This window comes from Camelus dromedarius, chromosome 8 (genome assembly GCF_036321535.1).
Source record: "Camelus dromedarius isolate mCamDro1 chromosome 8, mCamDro1.pat, whole genome shotgun sequence".
Classification (NCBI taxonomy): domain Eukaryota; kingdom Metazoa; phylum Chordata; class Mammalia; order Artiodactyla; family Camelidae; genus Camelus; species Camelus dromedarius.
Genome location: NC_087443.1, coordinates 27,810,744 through 27,823,942, shown reverse-complemented (window position 1 = coordinate 27,823,942; position 13,199 = coordinate 27,810,744). Strand labels below are relative to the sequence as shown.

The 13,199-nt window shown below is 48.9% G+C and overlaps 1 protein-coding gene and 1 non-coding gene across 19 annotated transcripts in view; both read right to left on the bottom strand.

Annotated features, from left to right (window-relative positions):
- The window catches only part of KCNMA1 (potassium calcium-activated channel subfamily M alpha 1), a 711,615-nt gene that overhangs the window by 672,205 nt on the left and 26,211 nt on the right, over positions 1-13,199 (bottom strand). The window lies entirely within an intron of this gene.
- Positions 6,648-6,720, bottom strand: TRNAT-GGU (transfer RNA threonine (anticodon GGU)). Its single transcript has one exon. It is a non-coding gene; the product is annotated as a tRNA-Thr (tRNA).

Genomic DNA, 13,199 nt, shown 5'->3' with positions numbered 1-13,199 from the left:
GGGAGACGACAATCCAGTTCAGGGAGAGACACAAAAAAAGTAAATAAAATCAATACATATAACCATAAGAAGACACCAGGCAAACCCAAACTGGGGAACATTCTACAAAAATAACCAAGCAAGGCTCTTCACAAATGTCAAGCCACAAGAGACGAAGTCATGCCACGGATTGGAGGAGACTAAGGAGATGTGACAGGGAGAGGCAAAGTGGGATCCTGGGTTGGAACCTGCAGAGGAAAAAAGGCGTGAGTGGAAAAACCGGTGACGTTCAAAGGAGGCCTGTGGTTTAGTGAGTAGCACTATACCAACAGTCAACGCTTGGGTTCAAGCCTTGTTCCATTTGATGGTTACTAAGATGTGAACGTCAAGGGGAGCCGGGTAAAGGGTGGACAGGAGCTCTTGGTACTAATCTGCAGTTTTTCAGTACATTTTGGATGGTGCATCCAGTCCAGAAAGAGAGGTCAAAGTGTAGGGGGTGCAAGTCGCATGCTGAAATAGAGGGGTTCCCTAGACAAGACCTGGAGGCAGCAAAGGGGTCAACCAGGGGGGTTTGTGAAAGAATAAGGAATATAAGACCAGAGTCAGTTTTGCCAGAACTTCCTCCCACTGGTCCTTATTCTTCTATCTAGAGTAAGCCTGACTGTCCTCTGAATATTTAAAGCACCACTGGCTGCCCCTCAGTCTTCTCTCCAGAGGGGGCCTCCCAGTCCTGCAGCTATGCCTTCTTGAGTGTGCCCTGGTGGCTAGCGCCGCGCCCCCTGCCCTGACAACAGTCAGAGTCACAAGGGGGGTAGGGTCTGGCAAGGACAAAGGTCAGAAGCAGGGGCACCTCTGCCTTCCCTGTTCTGGAATTCCCCTGGTCTCCTTTCCTTGCTGGCAAAACACTTCAGTTCCTACTCCCTTCTTTCTTGGAGCTTGTGCCCAACCCTCTGAGCTTCTGAGCTTCTCCTCTGAGCACTGTCCAAATTTGCCCAGAACCTCAAGCAGTGGGGCTCCGAGTGGGGTCGGTTTGAGCAAGCAGACGTGAGTCAGAGCGGCGACTCCACCTAATGACTAAGGATAACTGTCCCACCCAGAGCTCCTGGTTTCTAGCCTCTTCGGAAAGCACAAGGCACCCATAACCCCAAAAAAGCAGAACAGCCCACTCTGCTGCACTGAGAGGCTGAAGTTCAGGCTCCAGGGACCTCAGACAAGTCCCTCCCCTCCACGTATGTTCCACCACATACAAAGTGATGGGGCTGGGTTAGTTAATCCCCAAGATTCTTTCCAGGACTAACATTCCATGATCATTAAGCATCAAATGAAATTGCACATGGTAATTGCAGCTTTGAAGTACACTGTGGAGCAGTAACGGTGGCTGTGATGAGAGCTCCGACCCCAAATGAATCACCACCATTGCAAATGATTGTTGTTACTCTTAATATAATACCTTATAATGCAGCGTGCTTTTCCTTTTACAAAGCACTTTTGTGCACCTCATCTTATGTGTTCCTCATAAGAACCCAGTGAGAGTGATGGGAAAGATGTTATTTCTTTTGCACAGATGAGAAAGCCAGGTTCAGCGGCCATTCCACAAGGAGTGAGCATGCCAAGCCCTGAGCATCAGCCTCTTGATGCCTCAATTCTTTATGGAGTTTGGTGCTGTCTTTGCTACCTCGACAATCCATGCATCCACCTACGATTCTGCCTCTCTAGGCTTCGACCAGGTTACTTCAAGGCATTCACCCTCCAAGGAAACCGAGGCATCCACCTTGGAGAAGAAAGCAACCAAAGTGTGCCCAGAGCCGCTTGGCTCAGTCCACCCAGTGGGTTCTTGGAGACACAGTCCTGACCCAGAGGGGAGGCGACAGCCTCATCCCACGTTTCCCAGCTGCTCGAAATAGAACAGATGTGATATCACAGCTCACATGTTGCTCTCACTGCAGCATCAGATGTTTCAAAATAATTAAATAGAGGGAAATGGGAATGTGAAGAAGAAAGCCCCAATCTCAATGCTACCGTCCCAGGCAAATGATGAAAGAAACAGCTCCCCTGCAGGCCACGTCTACTGTGGTTCTGTCCTACGTGGGACATCCTGGCCAAGCCTTCCTCCTGGTAGCAGTGCTGTCACCCTCGTGGCTGGTATGTCCTAAGGGTAAGAGACACCAGGGAAGAGGATGCACTCAGGCCAGTCTCCACTATCCCCTTACCAAACAGCCCCATTCTCCCTGCACGGAAGTTGGCCCAGGCACGCCCGGAGTGGGTGACTGCTCTGTGTCACATCAGAAAGGGCCGCTCAGGTGAGAGCTTTGTTCTCAAGCCCACTCTCCCTGCACCTTGTGTCCACACCTGACTGCCTCACCTTGTGTAGGATACTGACCTCCCTGGGCCTCAGCCTCCTTAGCTCCAAATAGTGGTTGAAAGCATTCATCTCACCTCTCCTTTACAGAGTTGCCCAAGAACGGAGTGAGATCACACTTGAGAAGACACGGGAAACTTACAAGTCTCACATGGCACTCAAGAGATCACGGCACACCAGGCACCTGGGGTCAGGACCCATCACCTGGGGCACATGCTGGCCTCCACCGCCCAGCCTCCCTCCAGTTAGACGGGACATAAGACTGAGTTCTGGCCAGCGGCGTATCGGCAGAGTGTCTGACCCATGAAACCTTCCCACACACAATGCCTTTCTCTCTTTTCCCCTCTGGCAGCTAGGGACCCAGAGCAGTCTTCTGGGGACCTGGAAAGGGCAGAGCCATGGACAGAAGGAGCCTGGATCCTTGGTCAGACATCTGAGGGGTTGCCCCATCAGGAATACCCACATGGGTGTGTTAATAATAAATATCATGGGGGTGAGAGATGCCCTCTGATTGTGTTAAGTTACTGAAGTTGGAGGTCATTTACGATACAGTTAAGCTGCCTGTATTAGCAGAGTGACCCCATAGAGTCACTGCTTTGAAAATTCTCGCAATGGAATTAATTGTAAATTCAAACAAATAGAGAAACATATTACAGTAGCAAACAGCCAAGTTTCCTCGTATTTCCTCAAACCTGTGGTGGGAGAAAAACGAGACCACAGAAAAGAAGTTCCGGGGCTGATGGACTCCGGGGTCTAACAGTTCCCTGTTACGGCTACATCTAAGCTATTCGAGGAACAACCAGTACGATACACTTGTCCAAATGCAGCCGTGATCGAGTTTGTCACTGAGACGCACTTCCTTTTCTCCAACACCTAGATTTTCACTCCTGACAATACAGACAATGTGGATCGACCTCTAACTAGTCAGACAGATTAGGTTATCTAATCACAGTGTCAAATGTCCTCATGACATGGACAGACCGTGCTGGAAGAGGCCACAGACAGGACTCATAATCCACCAGGAAAATTAAAAGGGCAAAGGATCTGAAAAATATCTGGTTCACAAACAAAAAACAGAAACAGCTCTTGACCGCCTGATGAAATGTATGCCCTTACTCCTGAGATGAAACGGTAATGGGGACAGCCTCCCCATCAGATTGGCAAAAGTCAAAACGTGTTTCAGGCCGCTGTGTTGCAGAGGGTCGGGGGAGAAGGCACTCTCTTGCACCGCCTGTGGATGGGGACACTGGTCCGTCTCCAGAGGGAAGTCGATTTCGTAGTATCTATCAACACATAAGTGGCAAATCCCTCTTGATTCAGTGGTTCTGCTTCCAGAAACCTCCCCAACAGATATTCTCACACATGTGCCAAAAGACACACACACGATGATTCATTGTTTGAATTGTGACAGATAGGGAACAGCCTAAGTGTCCAAGAGTACAAATCACCCGAGAACATACGGCTATTAAACAGGTGAAGAGAGGACTTCAAAGTTTACAAGATCGTTCTGGGAACACCGTGGTGGGGAGGAGAGGAGGGCCAAGCGAGCACACGCCCACCACCACCACTCCACCAGCACGCACAGGGGCACAGGGCACACAGGCGGGATGTGAGGGGCAGGCCTTATCCTTGAGATGCTCCGTATCCGACAAGGTGTGAATCTGGGTCCCTGCTGCTCCCTGCTGTCGCGCTTACTTTCAGCATATGGAAAATGAGCCGTAAAGCAAACAACACAGCGACAGCTGTGTTTTTACCTTCTTGGCTCTCTTGATGTCACAACCATCAAACGCAAGCTCAAAAAAGAGCAATCGATACTGTTCCCAGCAGCACACTCCAAAAGGCCACACACCTTCCCACCGGAGGAAGGATGCCGGAGCTGTCCCTTTTTTTTTGTTTTTTTGGTAGGTGTGATTTCCCCTCTTTTCAGAGTAGCTATTTAGCAATTTGCGTACAAAGTGAGCCATCTGAGACTTAGGGGCAGTTCTATCATAGAAAGCAGCTATGACCTTTCTGGAGAGAAATCTAACACTAACTATTAAAATTAAATATACACGTGCCCCCCCGACCTAGAAATCCCACATTCCAACTTGTAGAATAAAAGCACCAGAGTGGAAGGCAACACGTACAAGAATATTTTTTCCAGCACTGCCCTAGTGGGGAAAGAAACAACAACCTGAAAGTCCATCAAAAGAGAACAGCAGCAGAGAGGGTGTAGCTCAGTGGTAGAGTGTGTGCTTAGCATGCACGAGGTCCTGGGTTCAATTCCCAGTGCCTCCATTAAAAAGAGAGAGAGAGAGAGAGAGCACGGCAGACAGTGGGGCAAGGGAAGCAGGAAGGGGCATGATAGGGGTAGAGGATTAAGAGGTATAAACTACTCTGCATAAAATAAGTAAACTACAAGGATATATTGCACAGTACAGGGAATGTAGCCAATGTTTTATAGTAACTTTAAATGGAGCATAAAATGGAGCAAAAAAATTTTGAATCACTATGCTGTACACTTGAATCTAATCTAATATTGTAAACCAATTATACCTCAATAAAAAGTAAGATAAATAAAATTTAAAATGATTATAAAAATTAGTAAAAAAAAAACAATTTTTTAAGGGAACAGCTGAATCGATCATTACATGAATATTTGGCAATTGTTTTTAAAAATAAGATCTTTATCTGTGGACCTGGAGGGATGTCTGTGATGCATTATTAAATTAGAAAAGCAAGTTGTTAGGGAAAATAGTAAAGTAAGATGCTCTTTTTGCCCACAAGGCCCTGCACAATCTTCCCTCCTCTAATTCTTCCCTTCCCCACCTGCCCCACAACTTCATTTCCTACCTCTTTTCACATCACATACTCTGCTCCAGTGGACAGAGTGCATTACCAGGTACAATCCTGCCACAGGGCCTTTGCACTTACCCTCAGCCTCAATGTTCCACCCAGGAGATCTCCATGTCCCCCACACAATCCTTTAGGTCTCTGTACAAAACCTGCCTTCTCAGTAAATTCTACCCTGACTTCTTCATTCAAAATTACAAGGAGGGTAAGGGTGCAGAGCTTTTTCCAGCTTTATTCTTCTCCATAGAACTTACCATTGGCTGGCACTTTAGATGCTTCACTATTAGATATTTCTCCCTTCTAGACTATAAACTCCATGAAGACAGGGATTTCTGTCTCTTGCTCACGGCAGCATCCCCAGCATCTAGCACAGCACCTGTAAATTCCCACTGAATGACTGGAAAATCTGTTTGCACCTGGAGAAATGACTGGGAGAATTTATACAAGGCTTACCACCTGTCAGTGAAACTGAAGAAGAGATGTGCAGCAGCAGAAAGCTGTCAGAGGAGAATAAAGAAGACTGCCTTATCTCCCATGTTGTGATTCCACCAGCAGCAGTGAACGTATGTTATTGTCAGAGTTGTGGAAGAGGCATTTAATAAAACAAAAAAGCAAAGATGTAAATCAGACTAAGAGGAAGTAGCGGGGGTTGGGCAAGCCAAAATGGAGAGGGACCCTGGACCACGCCCAACAACCACTAACCTCTCTCGTCCCTCCTCACATCCCAGGCCAGGCGCCCGCAGAAGCTAATCTCACTCAGCATCTCCCGCATAAGTATATAAGCGTACTAGGAAGGACAAGCTTATAAAAGAAATCAGAGAGCACATTCTAACCGACCAGAAACGCTCTGGGCCATCACTCCCACCGAGCTCTGCCTCTGGTGCATGCAACCAACTGGTAGAGATGGTGAGGTCTGAAGAAGGTGGTGGGGAGCAGCGCAAAGGAGCACTGAACCATCTGGGAGGCCAGGTCCCAGCTCTGCCTCCCATGCATGGAGCAACCTTGGGCAAGGTCACTGTTAACCTCTCTGAGCCTAACAGGTTCCTCCTCTGCAAAGACAAAATAAAGTTATGTGTCCTTTATCGTGCTGTGCACATACAAGTCGGGAGACAAGCACCACCGTGGATGCCGTGTGGATATTTCAAAACCCCTCACTACACCGAACCCTGGTTTCCTCCACTTTGTTCTCCAGTTATTTGCTGTCAGTCTATTAGAAAGCCAAGCATTTTCAAACTTGACCTTTGGTCACCTGGCTGAACTTCATTGCTTCTAATCATTTACAGATGCAGAGTCTAGGATTTCCTTTAGCCAGATGATCAGCTCACCAGCAAATAATGACACTTTTCTTCCCTCCTGTCCATGGCTTGTGTCTCTCTCGTCTTCCTCCTGTCTTACTGCACCAGCTCGGAACTGCAGTTCAATGTTGAACAAGCTGCACTGTAACTGCAGGCATTGCCGTCTTGTTCTTTTTTTTTAACGGAGGTGCTGGGGATTGAACCCAGTTCCTCGTGCATACCAAGCACATGCTCTACCACTGAGCCATAACCCCCATTCCTGTCTTTACTTGAAGGGAATGTGTCCCATGTTTATCTACCAAGAATACCCACACTGGCTATAGATTCACGTAGCTATCTGTCATCAAATTAAGAAAGTTCCCTTATGTGCCGAGCCTGCAATGAAGTGCCAACTGGATTATACTGAATGCTTTTTCAGCAATTAAAGAAATCATCACATGGTTGTCCCCCCACCTTACTGTGTCTTAATGAGGACTGCACAGCACTGAACACCCCAGCCCCACATTGATTTTCAAGGTCAAGAGCGACAAGGCCCATGACCCTACACATAATGGCGTCATCCTCCCTCAGCTCCAGTGCCCCGCTGCCAGCCGCCTTCTCTCTTCAATCTTGTAACTCCCTAGGCTCATCTCCTCCACCTCCAGCCCAGATGCTTACCACCCCCTAAAATGCCACGGGCCTTCACCTGTATGAAGGGGACAACAAGTCAAGACAACATGGACTGCCAACCATCCCTACATCATGAAAAATCATCCCACACCTGGACTGTGGGCCGACCACACTATCTTCTCAAGATACACATCTCACCACTTTGATGTAAGCACTTCCCCATCCTCCTCGGCATATTCCAAGATTCATGTGAAGCTATTCCAAACTGGAACTGGATTCCTCAGGGCAGCGGGGGAGTAAGCTCCCCACTCCCAGGGGTATTTAAACAGAGTTGGAATGCCCCCCATGATATTGTTACACAAGATGAAGGGTGGCCTGGGGTCTCCTCACCTGTGAAATGAGGATAACAGACCAACCCAAAGGAAAAGGAGGAGCAGGAAGTAGGATTTATTAAGCATTTCCAAGCACTTTATACACATTTCCTCACTTAGTCCTCACAACAGCCCTCTCAGGTATTAGGATACGTAGAGAAGTTACTACGATCCACACACACACACCTTTGCTCAAAGTTAAGAGTCAGCCAGTGACGAAGCCCAGCCCATAGCACAGCCCAGCTATGCACCGAGGGCCTCCGCTCCAGCCTTGGCACCCCTCCACTACATCCCTCTGCCTCCTGCTACAGGGCACAAAACTGCCTGTTAAGCTGCCTAACACAACGACATGCCCCTAATGGGCACTTAATGATTCTCCCCAGACTGAGATGGTCGAAGGTACCTTCCGCTGAGCAAAGGCAATTTTCTCATCCAGAAGCAAAGGAGAGACTTTATCCTGGCCCTTCACGTACAGGAGGGTCTGACCACCATTCTGAAATATATTCAGAAACATCTCATCTGACCGTCACATCTCTGAGAGGCTAAGATCTGACAGAGAGGGTCACGGAGGCTTACGTGTGAAGGGTCTGCCCAAGGTCCAATGGCTGCACCAACACACTCATACGCTGAGACACCAGGGACCACCATGATCTCCACCCCACCCAAGGCCTCACGGGTGAACAGAAAGGACAATCTCAAAAAATTCATCAAAAAGCAGAGCTACAATTAAACCTACATTCAGAGCCAAATTTGTGCTGCTGGTTAGTGAGTGATATGCATTCCATAACTATTTGGTGATGTGAATGAGGCAGCCCATCAGACATGATTTGGCCAACCAAGCACAAATAATGCCATCACCTTAGACTTGGACCATATAATGGTTAAATCCTTGTGAAGTACACATTTGCAGCTCTTTCATAATCTAGGAACCTGAATATCTATTGTAGCTCATTCCAACCAGCCCCAGGATGACCAAACTCCTGCCTTTGGAGACCACAGTCTAGTTCCAAAGGTCCACTTATTGTCCGAGGTCATCACCATGGTGCCTCGCCTCCCCACAGGCCCTGGTAAGCATCAGGGCCACTGCCAGGGCCTCAACCAGAAACCACATGAACCTCAAGGCAATGTCTTGGTCCTCAAGGACACATGGCCAAAATCAAGCTGGTCAAGGGATGCAGCCAACTATCTGGACTAAGAGCCAAAGGAGATGGCCCCAACCAGGCTAATGTTTACACGCGGGCAGTGCTGAGTTCTCAGTAAGGAATGCAGTAAGGAATACAAGAAGATCCATGCCACCTAAGAAACTAACCTTGCTTCTCATTAAAACTACACCTTACTAAAGAGCGCTGAGAACGTGGCCATCCTTCGTACGTTCCACCATCCCAGGTGGTGGGAGGGGCCTTTTGAAATTTTCTTTTATGTGGAATATTTGCTTTATTATCATAACAGTCTAGAAAGTTATTTCTGTTATTTTGTATACCTCATATATAAGGAAACCAAGACATAGAGGATTTAAGTAATTTGCTCACAGTCATACAGCCTCAAAGTTACAGACCTGGAATTCCAAACCCCGGAACTTGAATTCCAGGGCCTGGGTTCTGAAGCAGAATGCTTTATCCCAGCCTTAACAAGGCCACTTGCTCTATCCGGGGGGTGGGGGGTGGGGGGGTGGCATTTGTGGCAGAAACAAAGAAAAGGTTGCAGGATCCAGGGGAGGTGCCTTTGGCAAGCTAGTCATTTTTCCCAGTGTGTATGTATGCATCCACCCTCCTTCCTGTCCTAAGTGCACTGTTTGCTCTGCTGGAAGTGGACATGGCTATATAAATGCATATTGATTCGGAGGGGCTGCTCCAGGGCTGAGCTGCAGAGTAACTGGAGAATCAAACTGCCATGACCACGTTCCAGGTCCAGATACAGAACCTGATCAGAGAGACCATAAAGGGAACTTTGTTGACAGAAGGAAATGTTTAGCAACATCTTCCCTTTTCAGTTGAGTGTGCAAGTAGCATTTGATTCCCAGGACATATTTATTCCTAAGCAGAGCTCTGAAATGCAACCTAATGAGCAGCATTGCCTTGAAAATGGAGCTTTTCTCTCCCAGGGAATGGGAGGCCTTTAGAGAACACTTCTTGCCAGTTGTCCCCACTTGCTGTATACTGATTTCAGTTTGTTCAACTTGGCCCTCTTTGCCCCAAATAGCCCAGTAGAACAAAAAGAGTATAATCTTAACTTCTTGCCACACCTTGCATTTTGCTCCTTTTTTTTTTTCCCCTCTTCTTGGTAAGGTTGAAAACACGTTTCAATGTGGCAATTTCTCCTGTAGTTGGAGGCCAGCCCTGAGATTTCAAAGAAAACTCCTTTGTTCAAGATTTAAGAAAATAATAAGTGCACAGCAAACATTGATATGACTTTTAATGGCCATTTACCTGATTAATCATTGAATTTATTCCAATTTGCAAGGCACGTGAAACTCACCAATGCTGACAGCAAAGTCTGATGGCATCTCCCATCTCCACCACAGCGCTAAAGCCTGGGTTAGGAGAGAAAGACTCCCCTATAGTACTAACTTTTCAGGTTCTGATGACTCTCGTGTCTGTTGTAGACAGAAGTGGTCAGAGAAAAGGACAGAGGCTCATTCTCGTAGCATGACATGGAGATTAGAGAGGGCACACGCTGATTCCATTTACATGAAATGGCCAGAACGGGCAAATCACAGAGACCAAAAGCAATCCAGCAGCTGTCAGGCTGAGGAAATGCAGGGAATGGGGAGCCACTGCTCAGAGGTATGGGGATTCTTTAGGGGGGTGATAAAAACATTCTGGAATTAGAGAGTGGTGATGGCTACACAGCTCTATAAATATACCAGAAAACATTTTAAATAAATAAACTGTATGGTATATAAGGGATGTCTCAATAAAGCTGTTTTTTAATGGTGCTGATGGAGAGGGGGAAAGTGAGAGTACCAGGTTAGGAAGGCTCCCCAGCCTCACAGCCTGCCACTGCACTAGGTCATCATATCCTCGGAACTCCCAGCACCCCATATGCCGTCCTTCAAATCTGTCCAGCCTGCAGCCGGCCCCTCCTGCCAAGCAACTGCCCTCATCCCTCGCATGGATTCAAGGGTTCTAAGCAACCAAGGCGGGCATGGGAACATTCTCAGAAGAGCCCCAGAAAACACCTCTGGGAAAATTCATTCATCTAGTAGAAAAGCTGGCTGCTTGTACCCCAGCCCAGGGTAGGGAGAATATGAAACCAGAGAGATGGCCACATTCCTCCTACGAGAAGCTGGAGCTGGAAGAAAGGGAGACTGCCAGCCTGACAGTTGATACCATCATCCGTGTCCCTCCAAACTGTGTTGAAGGAAATGTACGGTTTGGGGCTGCAGGCATGACAGACTTCAGAGGAAAACAAATCAGGCATAAAAATTGCTAGAGGTCCCATTAGCAAGACAGAGCGAAAAACAGGATCCCCACATCCCCTTCATACTGCTAAAAATAAAAGAAACAGGCCGTGGCATTTGTGCTGCCAGGGTTCTCAGGAGCCCCTGCAAGGCCAGCCTCCTTCTGGGCTTCCATCGATCAGCCTCACCTCCCTTTCTCCACCACCTCAGCATCTCAGTATGGATGTCTATAGCACAAAGTGGGCAGCAAGGAGTCCAGGACTGAGAAAATGTTTCCACTGGTCATGAGGCTGGCACAGATGTCCTTCTGATGTCCCACTGCAAGGATGTGGTCCAGGACTTGAGAACCAAACATGTGGTCAGCTGAGCATCTACATTAGTGGGGGGCAGAGGGGAGCAGAGGAATACAGAGCCATTGAACAACTGGACACCCAACCCTGGCCATTGTTTAGGGAAAGGAGTCAAAAGTGGGGAAGGGGGCAGCTGGGGCAATATGTAAGCCTGAGCTCACACCTACCTCCTCCCATTACACAGCAGGAAGTGCCACCTCTTGCTCCTTCCCTAGACCCCTCCCACTCACAGGGCTGCCCAACACTCATGCAGAACCCTGGTTTCCCAGAGAGAGAATGGACTCAGAACAATTTAGCTTGGTGATCATGGGAGCCAACCTCACGTCAGACTGCCTGGGTCCCAACCCCAGCTCTACCACGCCCTAGCCGGTGACCTTGGACAAGTTACTTAACCACAGTTCTCCATCTCTGAAAGAAGAAGGGAAAGGAAGGAAAGAAAAGGGAAAGGAAGGAAAGGGAAGGGAAGAAAGAAAAGAACAGGACAGTAATGCTTCCTACACCACAAGGTTAATCTGAAGCTCTTACAACAGTGCGTGACTCAGAAAAGTGTGCAAAAGATGCCAGATGTTATTGGGGACCCACTAACAACGTCTCTCCAGGGAAACTACCAGCACTGGGGGTGGGGCGACCCCTGTTTGTCCAGGGCTGCCCCATACAGGGCAGGATGCTGACTCTAACCAGCCCCTGGGAAGGAAATGCTCACAGTGCTCCTCCAGGCCAGGTGACAGTCAAAACAGTTGAGTGGGGAGGACAGGATTCGAACCAAGATTTGTCTGATGCTAAGCCCATAAGTTTAACCACCTCCACCAAACTGCCTCCTGTAAAACCCACAGTGGGCCCAGAAAAAGCCTTTCTTGTCAAGACAGTAAGGAACAGAGAAATAGGAAATGAAACAAAAATTCAATAAAATAAAATAAGCCTCTTTAAAAAAACAATCAGCAGGCAGGGCATTTATTAGTTTTTAAAAGTTATCAAATTCTCCTCTTCAGGTCGAGATGACTGATGTCACAGCACAGAAGCCCAGCTGTGAAGTCCTTCCTCCAGACCAGCAGAGGCTCTCGTCAGAGGCGGGCGCTCTTCTCCGAGGGCCTCAGGGTCACTGGAAATCCCGGTCCCGGCCTCCCCGCCTTGGCCCTCCCCCAAGCCCCTTCCTCTCACAGACGGCTCAGGGCGGCCACCACCACATGCCACTGTGACGCGGAGGGCTCTGGGACATCCCAAAGGGCTGGCCCCGTCTGAGGTGTGGCTCCAAGAAATACAGTGGCCTGTAAAACAGCCTGGAGGCTGAGCACAAGGGAACACCCATAAAACAGGCAGTCCTAAGAGCAGCCACCCCAGCACCTTCAGAAGAGGGATGTTCCCTCCCCCAGACCCCGCCCAGCTGCAGCCCAGGGACACAGGACTGCAAGGTCGTCTGAGGCCACCTGGAAGAAAAGGCCCTTCACTGAGCGCTTACCAGCTGCCAGGGGCTGCACTGGCGGCCCTCCTTGAAAGAGGTCAAGCAGAGAATGCAGGAAAGAGCTGGCTCCCCACTGCAGCTGGAAGGGCTCCGTAAATGGCACCCTGCACCTTCCCTAATCCCCAAAGCACCCCCAGCAAGTTGGGTGTGAGTCCCACCTTTCAGATGGGAAAACTGAGACTCTGAAAAGTCACACAAGTAGGAAAGGACTGCACTGGGCTTCAGGCCACATCTGTCTGCTTCTAAACATGGGCTTTGCCCACTTCCCTCTTCCTCCATTGTCCCTGGAGCAGCCAGGTGACAGGACTTGGCAGCCTGACAGCCCTCTGCTAAGTGGCCCCCATCCAACCGGCACATGGGCTTCCAGGGCAGTGTTCGGCTTCTGCTGGGACAGTCTGCAGCGGTGTCTCCTGGCACAAGCTCCAGGCAGCCTCCCCACCTCGGCCATTGCTGGCAGAGGGGACGGGGGCCATCTCCCACTCCCCTTTCTGGAAAGTTTTCCATGTCCCAGGCCAGGCCCCACCCACCCTGGGGCTGCCAACACA